General features: G+C 40.4%; 1 long non-coding RNA gene across 2 annotated transcripts in view; it reads right to left on the bottom strand.

The window, feature by feature from the left end:
• Window positions 1-1,287: 1,287 nt before the first annotated feature.
• LOC117277860 (uncharacterized) overlaps window positions 1,288-12,797 on the bottom strand; it is a 41,368-nt gene continuing 29,858 nt past the window's right edge. Inside the window, exons 3-4 of one of the 2 annotated variants that reach the window (XR_011409205.1) lie at window positions 11,760-11,863; window positions 1,288-1,840 (exon numbers count right to left, since the gene is read on the bottom strand). This is a non-coding gene — a long non-coding RNA (uncharacterized lncRNA). The remainder of the gene's footprint in view (window positions 1,841-11,759; window positions 11,864-12,797) is intronic. The other variant, XR_011409204.1, reaches the window with a different exon arrangement.

Here is a 12,797-nt window from a genome sequence, read left to right as displayed (position 1 = left end):
TTCAAATTCTCAATTTTTGCTAGTTTGTGTCGAAACCTTCTAGAAACATCCAAATGCGAACTATCCGAACCTAACGGAATCATCAAAACTTCGTTCTGGGATCAAATTCACAAAAAGTCAAACTTGGTCAACTCTTTCAACTTAAAGCTTCAACAATGAAATTCATTCTTCCAAATCGATTTTGAATAAACTGAAAACCAAAACTGACGATTCACATAAGTCATAATATATCATATAGAGATACTCATGCCCGTAAACTACCGAGAGAAGTGCAAATGCTCAAAATGACCGATCGGGTCGTTACAATGTGCATGATCTGACATGTTCATTTGGCGATCATCTTGGCGCGTAGGCGCACCTGTTGAGGGGACTCTATGTGAGCTGCATTCCAGGCTACGCATCGCATTCTACCGAGTCTCCATCGTACTATGTATTTTATCCTGTCTATTTACATTCTGGACAATTGATGTATTATTATTATTATTGTACTCCTTAGAAAATGCTTATACACTTGTGACACCGGGTTTTGGGGTTATACTAGTTGATGCTTACCATTTTGTATATTATTATCGACTTCCATTTCTTTTATAAACTACTAATGTTGTACGTTTTCGTAGATTTAGAAGTGTAAATCTTCTTCCTTTATTAAAATCTATGTTTTCGAAAGTAACAAAATGAGTAATTAAATTGATAAATCACTGTTGGCTTGCCTGACGGCAGCGTTAAGCGCCATCATGACCTATAGTGGATTTTGGGTTGTGATAGCTACTATAAATATTTTTGTACTGCTTCAGCAAATCACAAGAAAAAAGAAAGAAAATAAAGAGGAAAAAGAGCAACTCTCTTTTGTACTGTTTCACACATCTGGAGAAAACAACGACAGGTTTTACAATTAAGCATAATGATGATAAGTTTTTCTATCAGACAGATATCTAAAACAATCTAAAAATATCAGTGCACCAAAGCAGCCCCAAAGAAATTGATGAGAAGGAAGGGTATACCATAACTGGTCAAAGTGTACGTGGGATACCGCACAATAACAAGCATGATAGGATAGCATGGGATAAATGCACCAAGTTGAAAGGAAATAATAGTTCTTCTGTTAAACTAACTAATTTGTCCTAAAGTGGCTACATGGCAATTTATGCATGCAATACTTGAAAAATCTCAGGGCTGACTTCTTTCCTTTTAAATAATAGTTCTTCAGTTGGTTTTAGTCCCTTCAGGAAAAAAAAAAACACTCACGGCAAGAAGCCTTTTTCTGTTTTCACATCCTTAAAAGCATATTTATGTATCAAATAGCTATATTTCTAAACAATTTATATTTATAAATTCAGGAAAGAATATAATCTACTTACAATTTGTGGACCAGGTTGTTCATTATTTCTAATTCTCTTATGCAATAGCGGAATATTAAGTAAAACTTTTGTATACATTCTGCATATACATGCGGCACCATATACTCCATGTGAAAGAAAGTAATGCATGGTGGCTAAAGGGAAATACCTCTTCGGGCCTAATTTAACTGATTAAGAGAGTACATAGACTTTATAGGATTCTGGAGATATAAAATTTTCTAACATTTCTTTTCTTTTAGTGCTACCTTCTCGTGTGTCAGCTTTATTCTACACAAATATTTACATTTTGATTATATGCAATGAAATTAATATGAAAATAACACCATGACAGTATGATTTTTCTATTCAAATAGTTCAATTATATCTTTACTAATTATACTCATTCAAACTACTATGTTATACCTAGAAGCAACAAATGAAAAGTGAAATAATGGTTGCCCGTCCATATTCTTGCAACGACACATTTTAAATAAAGTGATTGCCTGCAAATATAGATAGATAATTTAGCAAATAAAAGTATTATTATGGAGTAGAAAATTTCTGGGAGATTTGTCTGACTACACATTAAAATACCAACAAAATAGAATAATATAATCATGTCAAGTTATTTTTCTAGTCTACAAAGTTTATTCTCACGATGTTGTTTATTCTTCCAAAAAAGAAAAAAGGAAGGTAAAAGGGAAGATGAAGACTACTTAACAAATTATTTACACAATTATAGAAGGACCATACAAGTCAAAATACCAAGTCAACTGCTCAAGTACCATAAATGGAAAAATATAGTACAACAAAAACAGAATAGTAAAGCTTAAAAGTGACAGGAGAAGAAACTTTAAATGATAAACAATAGTAACCGTATAAAAGGCCTATGTTAATGTACAATTTACTGTAATCCATCACACGCAAGAATTCATAAGCAACATTAAATTTTCCTATTTTAGAGTACCCATCAATGAAAGCAGTATAGGTAAAGTTCCCCACTTCAGGTGTCTTTCCTGCAGAAATTCTTGGTGTCTGTTCATTCTATAGCCTTCCAAACAGTGAATTCTATACCACCATAATAAATATATGGTATCGTATAAATATGACACAGGTAAGAGCTTATGTTATCAAGGATAAAGGCGTACACATGAGTTGTTGATTCGTGAACGTTAGACCTTCTTTAACGACCCAATCGGTCATATCGCCTTCTAAAACTCCGTTCTCCTAAATAAGACTATCCGTATGTGTTTTTACTGTTTTATGACTTATGAGGATGGTTAGTTCAGGATTTAGAAGGATTCGGGTTGAAATTGAAACACTCGGTTCCTTAGTTTGGCTTTAAAAGGGTAAGTTTGACTCCGGTCAACGTTTTGAGTAAACGACCTCGGAATCGGGATTTGATGGTTTCAATAGGTTCGTATGATGATTTGGACTTGGGCGTACGCTCGAATCGAGTTTAGGACAACCCGGGAGTGTTTCGGCGCTTAATGGTGAAAGTTAGCTATTTGAAGGTTTAAAGTTCTTCAAATTTGGTTTGGAGTAAGTTTTGGAGTAATCGAGGTCCGTTTAGAATTCTGAGCCTGGAAATAATTCCGTATGGTGATTTCAGACTTGCACGCAAAATTTGGTGCCATTCCGAGTAGTTTAAGTACGTTTCGGCGCGTTCGGAGTAAGTTTGAAGAACTTGAAAATTCTTAAGTTGAATCAATTTGGTTTGGGGTATGATTCTTAGTTTTGAGATTATTTTAAGTATTACGAGGGTTCAAGCGAGTCCGTTTCATGATTTCAAACTTGTTGGTATGTTCGGGCAGGGCCCCGAGGGCCTCGGGTGTTAATCGGACGAGGCTCGGACCAAGTTTGGACATAGGAGCAATGGATGAAGCTTCCAGCTTCTGGTGTAACTGCACCTGCACATGGACGACCATAGGTGCGAGCTCGCAGAAGCGAGCAAGAAGCCGCAGAAGCGGTCCAGCTTAGGCAGCTTAGAAGCCGCATGAGCGGAGCTATTAGGCGCACATGCGGGCGACCGAGCCGCAGAAGCGACCAAGCCGTAGAAGCGGGGCGAGAGCCGCAAAAGAGGACCCGCAGGAGCGGGCAAATGGTCCGCAGTTGCGAATTTTGGCTCAACTGGAGGAGACCGCATCTGCAAGGATTTTTCCGCAAATGCAGGACCGCAGAAGCGGCCATACCTCCGCAGGTGCGAAAATCACAGAAGGCAGTTACTTCATTTAAGTCGGGGTTCGAGTATTTTTAGCCCAGTTTTCTTCATTGTTGGGAGATTTTGGAGCTTCTTGAGAGGGGTATTCACCTAGCAACTTGGAGGTAAGTTAATTCTACCTATTGTGAGTTAAATACATAGATTATGGGTAGAGTTTAACATATAAATTGTGAAAATCAAGGGTTTAGATGAAAAACCTAGGTTTTGATAAAAATGAAATTTTATCGACGAAAATGATTATGGAAAGGGATGAAAATTGTATTTTTGAGTTCTTAAGCTTAGGGGTGACGATTTTCTCCAAATATTTCTAGAATCCGGGCACGTGGGCCCGGGGTGAATTATAGGAATTCTACTAATTTGGGTTAGGTAATTAATCTAATAATTTAATTTCGAATTATTGGTCATGTATTGATTAAATTATATAATATTTGACTAGTTTCGGATTTTTAGGCACCAAATTGAGGCTTTAGCGCGAAATAGCATTCGGGAAGTGAGCTTTGAGACGAGGTAAGTCTCTTGTCTAACCTTGTAAGAGGGAATTCACCCCATAGGTGTTTTAAATGAATATTTGCTCCTAATTGTGGGGACTACACACGTACGAGGTGACGAGAGTCCATGCGTAACTACTAATTATGCTTATGTTCGGATAGTATAGGACCCATATTATGAACTACTTGAAATGCTTGCACCCTACTTGTTAATTAAAATGCCAAAAAGTATGTAGAACTTGCTAAATAAAATTGTGTTACTTTTTATATAAATCATTAAAAACGTTAAAGGCAAATGCTTATCAATTATCCTTCTCTTCTTGTGGAGTGGGCCGAACGCCTTGGTAGTAGATAGATACATCTATGGATCGTTCTGCATGTCCATCGGCAGTGTACACGTCACTCTAGATCGGGCCGTACGACCTCGATATAAATCGTGCTTAATAATAATACTTGGTGTCTTGATATTTTGTTGTGGTTTGTAAAATTACAGCCTTTAAAAGGAATGAATTATTTGAAAATTGTATAATTGTGAAAGAATTATTTGCTCCTACTTGCTAAGGAAACTTGTTATTATTCACATAACTCGTGTTTATTTAAATATTTCTATCTTAATATTATTGACCCATAGTAAGTGTCGAATTCGACCCCTCGTAAGTGTCGAATTCGACCCCTCGTCACTACTTCTTCGAGATTAGACTTGATACTTACTGGATACACGTTGTTTATGTACTCATGCTATACTTGCTGTACTTTTTGTGCTGGATCTGAGACAGGTGTATCAGGCAGTCCTTCCGGCGCATATCCCAAAAATCCCGAGGCCTAGTGGTGAGCTGTTTCCTGAGCCGTTTTGCCGCCCCTAGAGTCTCTCTTTTGTAATATTATTCTGTCTATTTTATGTTTAGAAAGTAGCTGGGATTTTGTAAAATCTACTAGATGCTCATACACTTATGACACCAGGTCTTGGCACACGCACTAGTAGAATTGTGGTTTGAACTATTACTTGGTTTTATTTATTTAAACCTTTTATTTTCTTAAATCTTGCAAATAAGGAAAGTTTAATTACTCAGAAACTTATTAAAAGAGGAATAAAATGTCTAATTCACTAGTTCGCTCGCCTATTAGTGTTGTTGGGCGCCATCACGAGCTATAGGTGAAATTGGATCATGACAACATGGTATCAGAACACTAGGTTCACGTAGGTCTCACAAGTTATAAGAAGGCCTAATAGAGTCTTGCGGATCGGTACGGAGACGTCTGTACTTATCTTCGAGAGGATATAGGGTATTAGGAAACTATCTTTCTTCATCTCTTGTCGTGCAGTTGATGTAGTACTAAGTATCTTTCTCTTATTCTCTCACAGATGGTGAGAACGTGCTCTATGGAGGTTCCAGACCAGGGAAGAGCTGCTCCCCCTATTGCTAGAGGCAGAGGCCAAGGGAGGGCTCCAGCCCGTGGTAGGGGATGAGGATGTCCTAGGGTTACTCTAAATATGCCTCCAGTGGATCCAGCAGATGATCATATCGTCGAGGAGCAGGGCGAAGTACCTGCGGCACAGCCAGCCCCGGTAGATTTCATGCCCGCACCGGGATTCCAGGAGGTCATTGGCCATAAGCTGCGGTTCATGGATACTATGACTTAGGCCGGTTTATTTTTGGCAGACCCAGCCATATCTCAGGCAGGAGGGGGAGCAAAGGCCCTTAACGCGCAGGATTATGGGCATGCAACTGCTTTATATCAGACCCAGGGCGCATTACCCGTAGGCGTAGCCCAGCTAGTGGCTGCAGCTACACCTGAGCCCAGACCAGCTGCGGCCGGCGAGCCGCATAAGCTATTGGACAGATGAACCAGGCTACATCCCCCTGTCTTTGGGGGTGAGCGACATGAGGAACCCCAGGACTTTGTCGATCGATGCAGGGACAGACTGCACAACATGAGGATATTGGAGTCCCATGGGGTAGACTTTGCTACTTTTCAGCTGGAGGGTAGGGGCCGTAGATGGTGGCAGTCCTATTTTCTTGGCAGACCAACAGATTCTTCTCTCATGACTTGGGACAGGTTCACCCGTATCTTCCTGGATAGGTATATTCCACCGTCCTAGAGGGAAGAGTTGTAGTTTTAGTTTGAGCAGCTCCAGCAGGGTCAGAGGTCAGTGACCGACTATAAGGCGAGATTCTCTATGTTGTCCCGCCATGCACTTATGATACTTCCTACTGATGCAAAGAGAGCACGGAGGTTTGTTGCGGGTTTGCACACTTGCATTCAGGCCACTATGGATCGAGATGTTGAGATGGGGACTTCTAACGAGCTAGTTATAGAGATAGCTTGGAGGATCGTGGGTGTGCGTCAGCGTTGCCGAGAACAGGCTATGAGGGATAAGCGATTTCGATATTTTGGAGAGTTCGGAGGTGCCCCGGCTGGGGGTAGAGGTCAGTTCATGAGAGGTCAGTCCAGCAGGCCCCCATACACAGCACCACCGCCTCCTCGGGGTGCTCCAGTGTGACCTTATTTCAGTGTTATTCCAGAAAGTTCTTACCGCCCACCAACTATTCAGGGTTCCTCCGGTGGGTGTTCTGGTCATCAAGGCTTGACTTCAGGTCAGCAGTCCACCGTACCGAGGGGTTGTTTCGAGGGCGGGGATTTCTATCATATGCGAAGATTTTTCCCCAGGCTTCGGTTTGTGGAGGTCTTTTCATCTATTGCAGCACCTTTGACCAGATTGACCCAAAATGGTGCTCCATTCCGATGGTCTGATGATTGTGAGGTGAGCTTTCAGAAGCTCAAGACCGCATTAACTTTAGCACCGGTGTTAGTGTTGCCTTTCGAGTCAGGGATATATACAGTATATTGCGATGCTTCACACATTGGCCTAGGTTGTGTATTGATGTAGGAGGGCAAGTTATTGCATATGCATCACGTCAGCTGAAGCCTCACGAGAAGAATTACCGAGTGCATGATTTAGAGTTGGACGCGATAGTTCATGCTCTTAAAATCTGGAGGCACTATCTTTATGGGGTGTCTTGTGATGTTTACACTGATTATCGCAGCTTGCAGCACTTGTTCAAGCAAAGGGATCTAAATTTGAGGCAGTGCAGGTGGCTTGAGTTACTGAAGGATTATGATATTACCATCATTTATCATCCGGGCAAAGCGAATCTAGTTTTAGATGCCTTGAGCAGAAAGGCGGAGAGTATGGGTAGTTTGGCCTTCATTTCAGCACAGAAAAGGCCATTAGCTTTGGATATTCAGTCCTTAGATAACAGACTTGTGAGGCTGGATATTTCATAGCCCAATCGAGTTCTTGCATGCGTTGTTGCCCAGTCTTCACTATTTGAGCATATCAAAGCTCATTAGTTTAATGATCTGCACTTGTTGGTTCTCTGAGAGACGGTACTACGGGGTGGTGCCAAGGAAGTTACTATCGACGAAGATGGTGTTCTGCGACTCCAGGTTCGTCTATATGTTCCTAATGTGGATGGGTTGAGGGAAATGATCTTAGAGGAGGTACACAGTTCTCGATATTCTATTCATCCAGGTGCTACGAAGATGTATCGTGACCTGAGGCAGAATTATTAGTGGCAGCGGATAAAGATGGACATAGTTGAGTATGTAGCTAGGTGCCTAAACTGCCAGCAAGTTAAGTATGAGCACCAGAGGCCAGGTGGCCTACTTCAGTAGATGTTTATACCGGAGTGGAAATGGAAGCGCATTACTATGGACTTCGTAGTTAGGTTGCCGCAGACCTTGCAAAAGTTTTGATGCAGTTTGGGTCATTGTCGACAGGTTGACCAAGTTGACATACTTCATTCCGGTTATGACTACGTATACTTCAGAAAAGTTGGCCCAGATCTATATGCAGGAGATAGTTTGGTTGCATGGTGTGCACGTTTCCATCATATCAGATAGAGGCCCCCAGTTTACTTCACATTTCTGGAGAGCAGTACAGAGTGAATTTGGGACCCGTATAGAGCTCAGCACAGCCTTTCATCCGCATACCGATGGGTAGTCGGAGCGGACAATTTAGATCTTGGAGGATATGCTCAAGGCATGTGTTATTGACTTCGGAGGGCAGTGGGATCGTTTCTTGCCTTTGGCCGAGTTTGCCTATAACAACAGTTACCAATCCAGCATCAATATGGCTCCATTTAAGGCTTTATATGGTCGGCAATGTTGTTCGCCCATCGGATGGGTTGAGACTGGCGAAGCTAAGTTATATAGTACTGATTTGGTGAAGGATGCCTTGGACAAGGTAAAGTTGATTCAGGAGTGACTTCGTACAGCACAGTCCATACAGAAGAGTTACTCGGATCAGAAAGTGCGTGATTTATCATTTATGATGGGTGAGAAAGATCTCTTGAAGGTTTCGCCGATTAAGGGAATCATGAGGTTCGGGAAGAAGGGCAAGTTGAGCCCAAGATTTATAGGCCTATTTGAGACGTTGAGACGAATTGGGGAGGTTGCTTACGAGCTTGCCTTGCCTCCCAGTCTATCGGGAGTTCATCCGGTTTTTCATGTATCTATGCTTCGTAGATATCATGCCGACATGTCGCATGTGTTAGACTTCAGCATGGTTCAGCTAGATGAGAGCTTGGGTTGTGAGGAGGAGCCAGTTGCCATTGTTGATAGTCAAGTTCGCCAATTGAGGTCCAAGAAGATTTTCGCTGTAAAAGTTCAGTAGCGGGGCCAACCAGTCGAGGAGGCAACTTGGGAGGCCAAGGAGGACATGCGAAGCAGATATCCATACTTATTCAGCACTCCGGGTATGATTACCCGTTTGAGGATGAACGTTTGTTTAAGAGGTCGAGAATGTAATGACCAAACCGGTCGTTTCGCCTTCCAGAACCCCGTTCCCCTAAATAAGACTCCCCGTATGTGCTTTTATTATTTTATGACTTGCGGGGATGGTTAGTTCAGGATTTGGAAGGATTCGGGTTGAAATTGGAATACTTGATTCCTTAGTTTGGCTTTAAAAGGGTAAGTTTGACTTTGGTCAACGTTTTGAGTAAACGATCCCGAAATCGGGATTTGACGGTTCCAATAGGTTCGTATGTTTTGGACAACTCGGGAGCATTTCGTCACTTAATAGTGAAATTAGCTATTTGAAGGTTTACAGTTCTTCAAATTTGGTTTGGAGTAGGTTTTGGAGTAATTGAGGTCCTTTGGAATTCCAAGCCTAGGAATAGTTCTGTATGGTGATTTAAAACTTGCACGCTAAATTTGATGTCATTCCGAGTAGTTTAAGTATGTTTCGGCAAGTTCGGAGTAAGTTTGGAGAACTTGAAAATTCTTAAGTTGAATCAATTTGGTTTGGGGTATGATTCTTAGTTTTGATGTTGTTTTAAGCGTTCCGAGGTTTCAAGCGAGTCCATTTCATGATTTCAAACTAGTTGGCATGTTCGGGAGGGGCCTCAGGTGTTAATCGGACGAGGCTCGGACTAAGTTTGGACTTAGGAGCAATAGTTGAAGCTTCCAGCTTCTGGTGTAACCGCATCTGCGCGTGGACAACCGTAGGTACGAGCTCGCATATGCAAGCAAGAAGCCGCAGAAGCGGTCCAGCGGGGGAAGCGAAGAAGCCGCAGGAGCGGAGCTATTGGGCGCACCTGCGGGCGCGCAGGTGCGATGGAGGAAACCACAGAAACGACTAAGCCGCAGAAGCGATGCGAGAGCCGCAGAAGCGAACCCGCAGGAGCGGAAAAATGGTCCACAAGTGCGGATTTTGGCTCAACTGGAGGAGACCGCCTCTGCAAGGATTTTTCTGGAGATGCGGGACCGCAGAAGCGGCCATACCTCTGCAAGTGCGAAAATCACAGAAGGCAGAACCTTCATATAAGTCGGGTGTTTGAGTATTTTTAGCCCATTTTTCTTCTTTCTTGGGCAATTTTGGAGCTTCTTGAGAGGGGTATTCACCTAGCAACTTGGATGTAAGTTAATTCTAGCGATTTTGGAGCTTCGGATTTTTCGGCACCAAATTGACGCTTTAGCGTGAAATAGCGGCCGGGAAGTGAGCTTTGAGACGAGGTAAGTCTCTTGTCTAACCTTGTAAGAAGGAATTCACCCCATAGGTGTTTTAAATGAATATTTGCTCCTAATTGTGGGGACTACGTACGTACGAGGTGATGAGAGTCCGTGTGTAGTTACTAATTATGCTTATGTTCGGGTAGTATAGGACTCATATCATGAACTACTTGAAATGCTTGCACCCTACTTGTTAATTAAAATGCCAAAAAATATGTAGAACTTGCTAAATGAAATTGTGTTACTTTGTATATAAATCATTAAAAACGTTAAAGGCAAATGCTTATCAAGTATCCTTCTCTTCTTGTGGAGCGGGCCGAACGCCTCGGCAGTAGATAGATGTATCTATGGATCGTGTCGCACGTCCCTCAACAGTGTACACGTCACTTTAAATCGATTCGTACGACTTCGGCATAAATCGTGCTTAATTATAATACTTGGTGTCATGATATTTTGTTGTGGCTTGTAAGATTACAACCTTTAAAAGGAATGACTTATTTGAAAATTATATAATTGTGAAAGAATTATTTGCTCCTGCTTGCTAAGGAAACTTGTTATTATTCACATAACCCGTGTTTATCTAAATATTTCTATCTTAATATTATTGGCCCATAGTAAGTATCGAATTCGACCCCTCATCACTTTTTCTTCGAGATTAGACTTGATACTTACTGGGTACACGTTGTTTATGTACTCTTGCTATACTTGCTGCACTTTTTGTGCTGGATCTGAGACAGGTGCATGAGGCAGTCCTTCCGGCGCATATCCCAAAAATCCCGAGGCCTAGTGGTGAGCTATTTTCTGAGCCGCTTTGTCGCCCCTAGAGTCTCTCTTTTGTAATATTATTCTGTCTATTTTATGTTCAGACAGTAGCTGGGATTTTTTTAAATACTACTAGATGCTCATACACTTGTGACACTAGGTTTTGGCACACACACTAGTAGAATTGTGGTTTGAACTATTACTTAGTTTTATTTATTTAAACCTTTTATTTTCTTAAATCTGGCAAATAAGGAAATTTTAATTACTCAAAAACGTAGTAAAAGAGGAATAAAATTTCTAATTCACTAGTTGGCTTGCCTAGCGGTGTTGTTGGGCGCCATCACGACCTATAGGTGAAATTGGGTCGTGCATGAGTACTTTCAGACGACGTATTCAATTCTTGTTCTAATATTCTTGTTATTTCAGTTTTGTGACCAAGTATTTCTCTTCTTTTCATGATTTTTTGTATGAAACTGATGAACACATGGCGCTACAGGTCAGCTAAGCAAAGCTCAGTTGTAGCACAACCAGCAGTTGTTACTAATCCATTTGGAACTTTACAAAGGGGAATTAAGTTCCCAAAAATTTAATAAAGACGTGTAACTAATAAAATATAAATTATCAATGTTCCTTTTTCAAATATCTTATAAATCAATGACTCAAAAAAATCTGAATGAAAAGCATGTTACGAAATTGCATGGCTCTACTATATTCAGTCAAACCATATGGGGCACGCGAGAATTCATAGTTTTCATTTGTCATGTGATGTCATTCTGGTCATTAGATAAAATAGATGGGGCAATTTCCAGGTTCAATGGATTACGGATGGCATCCCCACACGAATGAGAAAAATATATCGTTAAACATGATAATTACATAACTAAAAAAGGAAACCATAAAGTATTCAAAATTTGTGGTAAAGACTTAATATATTACCTTTATTATCAGCATTGGAACTTAATTCCCCTTCATATGTGCTTCGTTCAAAATTAGAATCTGCCTCCCTCCTATTGCACTTTATAGCACTCTTATCGTACACTCTGAAAAAAAAATCGACCTACCAATGTTGAAAGAGTGAACGACATAACATAAAGGGGATATGGATAGTAATATATTGTGGTATGCGCTTAAGCAAAATAAGCAAACAAACTCCAAAAATGTAATTCGGAAAATTGGGAGAATGATATCACAAGACAAAAGCATTAACTTTAGGTCGTTCAAAAACAATTAATAAAGTTTGTATTTGAAAATAAAGTAGCCAGCAAAATTAAGCAAACAACACAGTTAACAGTTACCTCCTAATCAAAATTTCAACACGTTACAAACGCAAACACGCATATAGATTATGGAAATTTGATCTTTTTTTATATAACTTGCGCCGTCAACAAACTTCAAAGAAATTATCTGTTACAGAAATACAATTTCAACTGGAATCATAAAGAGAATTATATTTAATTATCTTTTACATAAATTTAAAGATTGTTCATGAAATATAAATCATACCAATTACTTCTTGTAGTCCAAAATTGCTATTTGATATGCACACGAGGGAGAAAGATTAGTCCAAAATTGCTATTTGATATGAACGCGAGGGAGAAAGAATAGAACTATATACTGTAAAAGTAGAAAATTGACTTGAGAAAACTGTAAAATTGTCACGATCCAATTTCTCCTATAGGTCGTGATGGCGCCCAACGTCGCCGCTAGGCAAGCCAACTGTGAACTAGCCATGTGTTCATTCTTTTTAACAATTTTAAAATAGTTGATTTTTATTTATTAAGCAAGTAATAGGTAAAAAAATTAATAAAATAAAGCATAGACAAATATAAGAACAAGTGCGGTGAAATAAATACTCAAAAATCATTGAATATCTACTAGCATATTTTCCAAGACCTGGTGTTACAAGTGCATGAGCTACTAGTAGAGAAGTTTACCTCGCATCTATTAAGCTGCTGAGGCGAACGGCCCTGCCGA

Source organism: Nicotiana tomentosiformis, chromosome 6 (assembly GCF_000390325.3).
Source record: "Nicotiana tomentosiformis chromosome 6, ASM39032v3, whole genome shotgun sequence".
NCBI lineage: Eukaryota > Viridiplantae > Streptophyta > Magnoliopsida > Solanales > Solanaceae > Nicotiana > Nicotiana tomentosiformis.
This window is presented reverse-complemented; position numbering and strand designations above follow the sequence as displayed.